Below are 12,366 nucleotides of genomic sequence, written 5' to 3'. Positions count from 1 at the left end.
GGGCCTTGCTTGGCTTAGGGCATTGTATATGGCCCTTAGCTCCAGAATATTTATGTGAAGCGAAATCTCCTTGGAAATTTCTTCCCTGTGTGACTGCACCCCAGCCCCGAAGGCTGGCCTCCGTGGTCACCAGGACCCAGTCCTGTATTCCGAATCTGCGGCCCTCTAGTAGATGAGCCCTCTGCAGCCACCACAGCAGCGACACCCTGTTTCTTGCCGACAGGGTTATCCGCTGTTGTATCTGTAGATGGGACCCGGACCATTTGTCCCACAGGTCCCACTGGAACGTCCTTGCGTGGAACCTTCCGAATGGAATTATGCTTCGTACGAAGCTACCATTTTTTCCAGGACTCGTGTGCTTCCACTGGAAGAAACACTCTTTTCTGGTCTGTGTCCAGAATCATTCCCAGGAACAGAAGACGTGTCGTCGGGACCAGCTGTGACTTTGGAATATTGAGAATCCAGTCGTGCTGTTGTAGCACTTCCCGAGAGAGTGCTACCCCCACTACCAACTGTTCTTTGGACCTCGCCTTTATCAGGAGATCGTCCAAGTACGGGATAATAAAAATAAGAATTTACTTACCGATAATTCTATTTCTCGTAGTCCGTAGTGGATGCTGGGGACTCCGTCAGGACCATGGGGAATAGCGGCTCCGCAGGAGACAGGGCACAAAAATAAAGCTTTAGGATTAGGTGGTGTGTACTGGCTCCTCCCCCTATGACCCTCCTCCAAGCCTCAGTTAGGATACTGTGCCCGGACGAGCGTACACAATAAGGAAGGATATTGAATCCCGGGTAAGACTCATACCAGCCACACCAATCACACCGTATAACTTGTGATCTGAACCCAGTTAACAGTATGACAAACGTAGGAGCCTCTGAACAGACGGCTTACAACAATAACAACCCGAATTTGTTTGTAACAATAACTATGTACAAGTATTGCAGACAATCCGCACTTGGGATGGGCGCCCAGCATCCACTACGGACTACGAGAAATAGAATTATCGGTAAGTAAATTCTTATTTTCTCTAACGTCCTAAGTGGATGCTGGGGACTCCGTCAGGACCATGGGGATTATACCAAAGCTCCCAAACGGGCGGGAGAGTGCGGATGACTCTGCAGCACCGAATGAGAGAACTCAAGGTCCTCCTCAGCCAGGGTATCAAATTTGTAGAATTTTGCAAACGTGTTTGCCCCTGACCAAGTAGCAGCTCGGCAGAGTTGTAATGCCGAGACCCCCCGGGCAGCCGCCCAGGATGAGCCCACTTTCCTTGTGGAATGGGCCTTGACAGATTTAGGTTGTGGCAAGCCTGCCACAGAATGTGCAAGTTGAATTGTGCTACAAATCCAACGAGCAATCGTCTGCTTAGAAGCAGGAGCACCCATCTTGTTGGGTGCATACAATATAAACAGTGAGTCAGACTTTCTGACTCCCGCCGTTCTTGAAATATATATTTTCAATGCCCGGACCACGTCCAACAACTTGGAATCCTCCAAATCGTTAGTAGCCGCAGGCACCACATTAGGCTGGTTCAGGTGAAACGCTGTCACCACCTTAGGCAGAAAATGAGGACGCGTCCGCAGTTCTGCCCTGTCCGTATGGAAAATCAGATATGGGCTCTTATATGATAAAGCCGCCAATTCTGATACTCTCCTGGCTGAAGCCAGGGCCAGTAGCATGGTTACTTTCCATGTAAGATACTTCAACTCCACCGATTTGAGCGGCTCAAACCAATGGGATTTGAGAAAATCCAAGACTACATTAAGATCCCACGGTGCCACTGGGGGCACAACCGGGGGCTGTATATGTAGTACTCCTTTTACAAAAGTCTGGACTTCAGGAACTGAAGCCAATTCTTTCTGGAAGAAAATCGACAGGGCCGAAATTTGAACCTTAATGGACCCCAATTTGAGGCCCATAGACAATCCTGTTTGCAGGAAATGTAGGAATCGACCCAATTGAAATTCCTCCGTGGGGGCCTTCCTGGCCTCACACCACGCAACATATTTTCTCCAAATGCGGTGATAATGTTGTGCAGTCACCTCCTTCCTGGCTTTTACCAGTGTAGGAATGACCTCTTCCGGAATGCCTTTTTCCCTTAGAATTCGGCGTTCAACCGCCATGCCGTCAAACGCAGCCGCGGTAAGTCTTGGAATAGACACGGTCCCTGCTGAAGCAGGTCCCGTCTTAGAGGTAGAGGCCACGGATCCTCCGTGAGCATCTCTTGAAGTTCCGGGTACCAAGTTCTTCTTGGCCAATCCGGAGCCACTAGTATCGTTCTTACTCCCTTTTGCCGTATAATTCTCAGTACTTTTGGTATGAGAGGCAGAGGAGGGAACACATACACTGACTGGAACACCCACGGTGTTACCAGAGAGTCCACAGCTATTGCCTGAGGGTCTCTTGACCTGGCGCAATACCTGTCCAGTTTTTTGTTGAGGCGGGACGCCATCATATCCACCATTGGTTTTTCCCAACGGTTCACAATCATGTGGAAGACTTCTGGATGAAGTCCCCACTCTCCCGGGTGTAGATCGTGTCTGCTGAGGAAGTCTGCTTCCCAGTTGTCCACTCCCGGAATGAATACTGCTGACAGTGCTATCACATGATCTTCCGCCCAGCGAAGAATCCTTGCAGCTTCTGCCATTGCTGTCCTGCTTCTTGTGCCGCCCTGTCTGTTTACGTGGGCGACTGCCGTGATGTTGTCCGACTGGATCAACACCGGCTGACCCTGAAGCAGGGGTTTTGCCAGACTTAGAGCATTGTAAATCGCTCTTAGCTCCAGTATATTTATGTGAAGAGACATCTCCAGGCTTGACCATACTCCCTGGAAGTTTCTTCCCTGTGTGACCGCTCCCCAGCCTCTCAGACTGGCATCCGTGGTCACCAGGACCCAGTCCTGTATGCCGAATCTGCGACCCTCTAACAGATGAGCACTCTGCCACCACCACAGAAGAGACACCCTTGTCCGTGGCGATAAGGTTATCCGCTGATGCATCTGCAGATGTGATCCGGACCATTTGTCCAGCAGATCCCACTGAAAAGTTTGTGCGTGGAATCTGCCGAATGGAATCGCTTCGTAAGAAGCCACCATCTTTCCCAGGACTCTTGTGCATTGATGCACAGACACTTTCCCTGGTTTTAGGAGGTTCCTGACAAGTTCGGATAACTCCCTGGCTTTCTCCTCCGGAAGAAACACCTTTTTCTGAACCGTGTCCAGAATCATTCCCAGGAACAGCAGACGTGTCGTCGGGGTCAACTGAGATTTTGGAAAATTCAGAATCCACCCGTGTTGTTGCAGCACTAGTTGGGTTAGTGCTACTCCGTCCTCCAGCTGTTCTCTGGACCTTGCCCTTATCAGGAGATCGTCCAAGTAAGGGATAATTAATACGCCTCTTCTTCGCAGAAGAATCATCATTTCGGCCATTACCTTGGTAAAGACCCGAGGTGCCGTGGACAATCCAAACGGCAGCGTCTGAAACTGATAATGACAGTTTTGCACCACGAACCTGAGGTACCCTTGATGTGAAGGGCAAATTGGGACATGCAGGTAAGCATCCTTTATGTCCAGGGACACCATAAAGTCCCCTTCTTCCAGATTCGCTATCACTGCTCTGAGTGACTCCATCTTGAACTTGAATTTTTGTATGTACAGGTTCAAAGATTTCAGATTTAGAATAGGTCTTACCGAGCCGTCCGGCTTCGGTACCACAAATAGCGTGGAGTAATACCCCTTTCCCTGTTGTAGGAGGGGTACCTTGACTATCACCTGCTGAGAAAACAGCTTGTGAATGGCTTCCAATACCGTCGCCCTGTCTGAGGGAGACGTTGGCAAAGCAGACTTTAGGAACCTGCGAGGGGGAGACTTCTCAAATTCCAACCTGTAACCCTGAGATACTACCTGCAGGATCCAGGGGTCCACCTGTGAGCAAGCCCACTGTGCGCTGAAATTCTTGAGTCGACCCCCCACCGCTCCTGAGTCCGCTTGTAAGGCCCCAGCGTCATGCTGAGGGCTTTGCAGAACCCTGAGAGGGCTTCTGTTCCTGGGCAGGGGCTGCTTGCTGCCCTCTCTTACCCCTTCCTCTGCCCCGAGGCAGATATGACTGTCCTTTTGTCCGCTTGTTCTTATAGGACCGAAAGGACTGCGGCTGAAAAGACGGTGTCTTTTTCTGTTGGGAGGGGGTCTGAGGTAAAAAGGTGGATTTTCCGGCAGTTGCCGTGGCCACCAGATCCGATAGACCGACGCCAAATAATTCCTCCCCTTTATACGGCAATACTTCCATATGTCGTTTGGAATCCGCATCACCTGACCACTGTCGCGTCCATAAACTCCTTCTGGCAGATATGGACATCGCATTTACTCTCGATGCCAGAGTGCAAATATCTCTCTGAGCATCTCGCATATAAAGGAAAGCATCCTTTAATTGCTCTATAGTCAATAAAATACTGTCCCTATCCAGGGTATCAATATTTTCAGTCAGGGAATCCAACCAGACGACCCCAGCACTGCACATCCAGGCTGAGGCGATGGCTGGTCGCAGTATAACACCAGTATGTGTGTATATACTTTTTAGGGTAGTTTCCAGTCTCCTATCAGCTGGATCCCTGAGGGCGGCCGTATCAGGAGACGGTAACGCCACTTGTTTTGATAAGCGTGTGAGCGCCTTATCCACCCTAGGGGGTGTTTCCCAGCGCGCCCTAACCTCTGGCGGGAAAGGGTATAATGCTAATAACTTTTTTGAAATTAGCACTTTTCTATCTGGGTTAACCCACGCTTCATCTTTAATTCCTCTGATTCAGGAAAAAACTACAGGTAGTTTTTTCACCCCCCACATAATACCCCTTTTTGTGGTACTTGCAGTATCAGAGATATGCAAAGCCTCCTTCATTGCCGTGATCATATAACGTGTGGCCCTACTTGAAAATACGTTTGTTTCATCACCGTCGACACTAGATTCAGTGTCTGTGTCTGGGTCTGTGTCGACCGACTGAGGTAAAGGGCGCTTTACAGCCCCTGACGGTGTCTGAGACGCCTGGGCAGGTACTAACTGGTTTGCCGGCCGTCTCATGTCGTCAACTGATTTTTGTAATGTGCTGACATTATCACGTAATTCCATAAACAAAGCCATCCATTCCGGTGTCGACTCCCTGGGGGGTGACATCACCATTATCGGCAATTGCTCTGCCTCCACACCAACATCGTCCTCATACATGTCGACACACACGTACCGACACACAGCAGACACACAGGGAATGCTCTTATCGAAGACAGGACCCCACTAGCCCTTTGGGGAGACAGAGGGAGAGTTTGCCAGCACACACCCAAGCGCTATAATATATATGGGAACAACCTTATATAAGTGTTGTTCCTTATAGCAGCTTAAATATATCAAAATATCGCCAAAAAATGCCCCCCCTCTCTGTTTTACCCTGTTTCTGTAGTGCAGTGCAGGGGAGAGTCCTGGGAGCCTTCCTCACAGCGGAGCTGAGCAGGAAAATGGCGCTGTGTGCTGAGGAGAATAAGCCCTGCCCCCTATTTCGGCGGGCTTTTCTCCCGGAGTTTTAGATATCTGGCATGGGTTAAATACATACATATAGCCTCAATGGCTATATGTGATGTATTCTTTTGCCATAAAGGTATTAAATATTGCTGCCCAGGGCGCCCCCAGCAGCGCCCTGCACCCTCCGTGACCGCTTGGTGTGAAGTGTGTGACAACAATGGTGCACAGCTGCAGTGCTGTGCGCTACCTTCATGAAGACTGAAGAGCCTTCTGCCGCCTGTTTCCGGACCTTCAATCTTCAGCATCTGTAAGGGGGGTCGGCGGCGCGGCTCCGGGACGAACCCCAGGGTGAGACCTGTGTTCCGACTCCCTCTGGAGCTAATGGTGTCCAGTAGCCTAAGAATCCAATCCATCCTGCACGCAAGTGAGTTGAAATTCTCTCCCCTAAGTCCCTCGATGCAGTGAGCCTGTTGCCAGCAGGACTCACTGAAAATAAAAAACCTAAAAACTTTTTCTAAGCAGCTCTTTAGGAGAGCCACCTAGATTGCACCCTGCTCGGACGGGCACAAAAACCTAACTGAGGCTTGGAGGAGGGTCATAGGGGGAGGAGCCAGTACACACCACCTAATCCTAAAGCTTTATTTTTGTGCCCTGTCTCCTGCGGAGCCGCTATTCCCCATGGTCCTGACGGAGTCCCCAGCATCCACTTAGGACGTTAGAGAAAACTTCCTTCTTGCGAAGGAGTATCATCATTTCGGCCATTACCTTGGTAAAGACCTTCGGTGCCGTGGACAACTCCAACGGCAGCGTCTGGAACTGATAGTGACAGTCCTGTACCACACATCTGAGGTACTCCTGGTGAGGAGGGTAAATGGGGACATGCAGGTACGCATCCTTGATGTCCAGGGAGACCCTGTAATCCCCCTCGTCCAGGCTCGTAATAACCGCCCTGAGCGATTCCATCTTGAACTTGAATCTTCTGATATAAAAGTTCAAGTATTTTAATTTTAAGATGGGTCTCACCGAACCGTTCTGTTTCGGTACCACAACCATTGTGGAATAGTAACCCCTTCCTTGCTGAAGGAGGGGCACCTTGACAATCACTTGTTGTGATTATAGTGTTGAATAGCCACCAACACCGCCTCCCTGGCAGAGGGAGGTGCCGGTAAGGCAGATTTTAGGAAACGGCGGGGGGAAGAACGTCTCGAACTCCAGCCTGTACCCCTGAGATACTACTTGAAGGACCCAGGGATCCATGTGAGACAGCCCACTGGGCGCTGAGATTTCTGAGACGGGCCCCCACCGTACCCGGGTCCGCCTGAGCAGCCCCAGCGTCATGCTGTGGACTTACCGGACGCAGGGAGGACTTCTGCTCTTGGGAACTAGCTGTGTGCTGCAGCTTTTTCCTCTACCTTTGCCTCTCGGCAGAAAGGATGAGCCTCTAGCCCTCTTGCTTTTCTGGGGCCGAAAGGACTGTACTTGATGATACGGTGCTTTCTTTTGTTGTGGGGTAGCCTGTGGCAAAAAAGTCGATTTCCCAGCAGTAGCTGTGGAAACGAGGTCTGAAAGACCATCCCCAAACAGTTTTACCCCCTTATAGGGCAAAACTTCCATGTGCCGATTCGAGTCGGCATCGCCTGACCATTGCCGAGTCCATAACCCCAGTCTGGCGGCAATGGACCTAGCGCTTATTTTTGATGCCAGCCGGCAAATATCCCTCTGTGCATCACGCATGTATAAGACCACGTCTTTTATATGCTCTATTGTCAGCAAAATATTGTCCCTATCCATAGTTATTTTCCGACAGGGAATCTGACCACGCAGCGGGAGCACTGCACATCCATGCCGAAGCAATGGCTGGTCGCAATATAATGCCCGAGTGTGTGACTATATCTTTCAGGGTAACCCCCTGCTTTTTATCAGCAGGTTCCTTCAGGGCGGCCGTATCCGGAGACGGTAGTGCCACCTTTTCTGATAAGCGTGTAAGCGCTGTATCTACCCTATGGGGTGTTTCCCAACGTGACCTATCCTCTGGCGGGAAAGGGTACGCTGCCAATAACCGTTTAGAAATTATCAATTTCTTACCGGGGGAAGACCACGCTTCCTCACACACCTCATTTAATTTCTCAGATGCAGGAAAAACTACTGGTAGTTTTCTCTCACCAAATATAATACCCTTTTATGTGGTACCTGGGGTATTATCATAAATGTGTAATACATTTTTCATTGCCTCAATCATGTAACGGGTGGACCTATTTGGAGGGTACACTAGTCTCATCGTCGTCGACACTGGAGTCGGTATCCGTGTCAACATCTGTTTCTGCCATCTGAGGTAGCGGGCGTTTTTAGAGCCCCCCCATGACATTTGAGACGCTGGAACAGGCACAAGCTGAGTAGCCGGCTGTTCTGTGTCGTCGACCTTTTGTGTAAGGAGTTGACACTTTCACGTAATCCTTCCATAAGTCCAACCACACCGGTGTCGATCCCGCAGGGGGTGACATCACATTTACAGGCATTCGCTCCGCCTCCACATCATTATCCTCCTCATACATGCCGACACAGCCGTACCGACACACAGGACACACACAGGGAATGCTCTGACAGAGGACAGGACCCCACAAAGCCCTTTGGGGAGACAGAGGGAGAGTATGCCAGCACACACCAGGGCGCTATATATCACAGGGATATCACATATAAAGAGTGTTTTCCCTTATAGCTGCCTATATATATTATATACTGTGCCTAAATTGTGCCCCCCCTCTCTTTTTAACCCTTTCTGTAGTGTATTGACTGCAGGGGAGAGCCAGGGAGCTTCCCTCCAACGGAGCTGTGAGGGAAAAATGGCGCCAGTGTGCTGAAGGAGATAGGCTCCGCCCCTTTTTCGCGGACTTTCTCCCGCATTTTTATGGATTCTGGCAGGGGTTAAAAAGCACCTATATAGCCTCTGGGGCTATATATGGTGCCAGTTTGCCAGCCAAGGTGTTATTATTGCTGCTCAGGGCGCCCCCCCCAGCGCCCTGCACCCATCAGTGACCGAAGTGTGTGGTGTGCATGAGGAGCAATGGTGCACAGCTGCAGTGCTGTGCGCTACCTTGGAGAAGACAGAAGTCTTCAGCCGCCGATTTTCCGGACCACCTTCTTGCTTCTGGCTCTGTAAGGGGGACGGCGGCGCGGCTCCGGGAACGGACGACGAGGTCGGGTCCTGTGTTCGATCCCTCTGGAGCTAATGGTGTCCAGTAGCCTAAGAAGCCCAAGCTACCACCACTTAGGTAGGTTCGCTTCTTCTCCCCTTAGTCCCTCGTTGCAGTGAGCCTGTTGCCAGCAGGTCTCACTGAAAATAAAAAACCTAAACTATACTTTCTTTCTAGGAGCTCAGGAGAGCCCCTAGTGTGCATCCAGCTCAGCCGGGCACAGAAATCTAACTGAGGCTTGGAGGAGGGTCAAAGGGGGAGGAGCCAGTGCACACCAGATAGTCCTAAATCTTTCTTTAGAGTGCCCAGTCTCCTGCGGAGCCCGTCTATTCCCCATGGTCCTTACGGAGTCCCCAGCATCCACTAGGACGTCAGAGAAATATATGTGATAGTAAACATATAATGTTCTCAGATCCAGTGACTAGGAAATGAATGTTAGATGTATTGTGTACAGTATCCCTGACGCTCAATACTCTCCTATGATTCTGGAAGACAAAGGACGTTCAGGATGAGATACTCCACAGCGAGACCCCCAGGCGTCATCAAGATCCAGCTACAGACAGAGGAAAAGTTCCTGACCTATGTGACGCTGAGTATACACAGATCCCTGCCTGTACCCAATGACTTTATTCCCCAAGGCAGCAGGTAAGTGATGGCGGTAAGACGTGTGACGTGCTGCAGCCTCTGAGAAGCCAGAAGCACCTCACGTGACGCATGTATGACATCATATCTGTATCTCATCTTCTGTTCTACAATAGGCATAGAACGTTCCAGCATTTCCCGGGACATTTCTCCTCAGCTACATGAGTAACGGCGGCCACTGAAAGGGCATTACCGGATGAGAATCGGACACTCCAGTCACTGGGAGCATGTGTACAATGTCAGCATTCGTATTCTTAGGCAAAACTGGGAGCGAGCCCACTCCCTTGGCTGAGGAGCAACCCCACCCATGAATGGTCTCAGGACGCTTTACTGTTGGCATGGCACAGGACTGATGGTAGCGCTCATTTTTCCTTCTCCGGACAATGGTGCAAAGAAGCCACTTCTCTCCAGGGAAACCATCAGGGACAGACTAGTATTCTGCAAAAGGTAGAGGGATTGGACTGCTGAGGACTGGGGTAAAGTCATTTTCTCTGATGAATCCCCTTTCAGATGTTTGGGGCATCTAGAAAATCTCTTGTCTGGAGAAGGAGAGATGAGCGCTACCATCAGTCCTGTGCCATGCCAACAGTAAAGCATCCTGAGACCATTCATGGGTGGGGTGGCTTCTCAGCCAAGGTAGTGGGATCACTCACAATTTTGCCTAAGAACACAGCCATGAATAAAGAATGGTACATCCTCCAAGAGCAACTCTCCCAACCATCCAAGAACAGTTTGGTGACAACCAATGCCTTTTCCACCATGGTGGAGCGCCTAGCCATAAGGCAAAAGTGATAACTAAGTGGCTCGGGGAACAAAACATCGAAATTCTGGGTCCAGGGCCAGGAAACTCCCCAGATCTTAATCCCACTGAGAACTTGTGGTCAATCCTCAAGAGGTGGATGAACAAACAAAACCCCCCAAATTCTGACAAGCTCCAAGCATTGATTAGGCAGGAATGGGCGGCAATCAGTCAGTATGTGGCCCGGAAGTTGAATGGCAGCATGCCAGGGCGAATTGCAGAGGTCTTGAAAAAGAAGGGTCAACACTGCAAATACTGACTCTTTGCATAAACCAGAGGTTCCCAAACTGTGTGCCGTGGCTCCCTGGGGTGCCTCGGGACACTTGCAGGGGTGCCCTGGGTTGGTGGTCTAGGACCAATTCAAATTATTCATGATCAATATAATAGGCAAAACCAGTGCTGGTGGCTGCCAGTCATAAAATATGTGGCCAAACAGAAGCACATCTTGTCCCTCACCACACAACTGACCCTAAGGATGGCATATAAATGCTATCTACTTAATGTAATATTTCTTTCTAAATTTCTCAATAAGAAATTTTTGGCCTAGGGGTGCCGTGAAAAAAATTCTGATATTCTAGGGCGCCGTGATTCAAAAAAGTTTGGAAACCACTGGCATAAACTCTTTGCTGATCCTCTGTGATAAACTAACCAGTTAACTTTAGGTATATCCCGTTGTCCAGAGAATAAGGCACAGAGACTACAGATTCCCATACAATAAAATCTTTGTGATTATACATGAAGTTCTGCAGTGTAGCCGCGCATTCAGCTAGTTGTCAATAAAAGCCTTTGACACTTATGAAATGCTTGTAATTTTACTTCAGTATACCATAGTAACATCTGACAAAAACGTCTCAAAACACTGAAGCAGCAAATTTTGTGAAAACCAATACTTGTGTCATTCTTCGTCCCACTCCTACCTCCAAGATTTTTCACATGCTGCACCACTTCTCTGGAATTCCCTTCCTCTCCCCCTCAGCCTCTCCACGTCTCTACAAAACTTCAAACGGGCTCTTAAGACCCACTTCTTCACCAAACCCAGCCAAGTCTCATCCTAACCCTCTGTTACACGCTCTCTGTGCACCCCGTCTGTGTCACCCCTGTCTGTCTACCCCTCCCCTTTAGAATGTAAGCTCTTACGAGCAGGGCCCTCTTCCCTCACGTGCTTATCCTTCTCTAACTTTAACAATCCTCAACTGCACCAAATCCAGCAGTCTTCTGCCACCTGATACTTATTCCAGTGTCATCTGCTGATGTAACTATGTTTATTTACCCTGTACTTGTCCTATATTGTCATCAACTGTAAGTTGCTGTTTTCCTGTTTGATTATTTGTTTATGTGCTCTGTAATTGGGCGCTGCAGAACCCTTGTGGCGCCATATAAATAAAGGATAATAATAATAACAATAATAATAATTCTCAAAACGTTTGGCCACGGCTGTATAGGTGTGTATGCAGCACTGATGCAGCTTATAACGCTCCTGCAACGGTCGGAACAGGGAGGGCGCATATTCTGTGCTACACAGCCGACCTCCCAATCCCCAATGAGTCTCTCCCGGCTGCTGCCGCCACCTTGCAGGGGGTCACGGCTGGATACGCACCGCTCGGCTGATAGGGAGCGTTTACCAGATCAGCCGGGGACCAGATAGGTGTGTATCCGGCCTTACATTCTGCGTCTCTATGATCGCCAGCTCCAGCATAATGCGGATGGTGGCTGGAAGTGGGCACAGAGGGGGTTAATGAGGGCGCAGCTATTTCTGTGTAACCTGAGCCGTCACTGGCAGATAATCCGGTTACGCTGAGGAATGACAGCCGCAATCACCGCGATCTGGCATTAACCAGCCGCGCTCTGACTGATTTGGATACAATTAGGTAGCGAGATAGTGATCCAGGTGCAGACAGCATGATAATCAGGTGAGGGGACGGGGGCATAGTCTAGTCAGAGATGGGGACCTGACACTGACGGCCATTTACAGGAATCGCCCTGATAGCATCTGCTGTCCGCACAGATAAGGGACAAAGGCCAGGCGGCAGTCTGTATAATACACTGCTCAAAAAAATAAAGGGAACACTAAAATAACATGTCCTAGATCTGAATGAATGAAATATTCTAATTAAATACTTTGTTCTGTACATAGTTGAATGTGCTGACAACAAAATCACACAAAAATTATCAATGGAAATCAAATGTATTAACCCATGGAGGTCTGGATTTGTAGTCACCCTCAAAATG

At 49.5% G+C, this 12,366-nt stretch overlaps 1 protein-coding gene across 1 annotated transcript in view; it reads right to left on the bottom strand.

Moving 5' to 3' along the window:
• The window catches only part of ATRNL1 (attractin like 1), a 1,127,078-nt gene that overhangs the window by 363,258 nt on the left and 751,454 nt on the right, over positions 1-12,366 (bottom strand). The window lies entirely within an intron of this gene.

This window comes from Pseudophryne corroboree, chromosome 3, assembly GCF_028390025.1.
Source record: "Pseudophryne corroboree isolate aPseCor3 chromosome 3, aPseCor3.hap2, whole genome shotgun sequence".
NCBI lineage: Eukaryota > Metazoa > Chordata > Amphibia > Anura > Myobatrachidae > Pseudophryne > Pseudophryne corroboree.
Note: the sequence above shows the minus strand (reverse complement) of the source record. Positions and strands in the feature narration are given on the sequence as shown.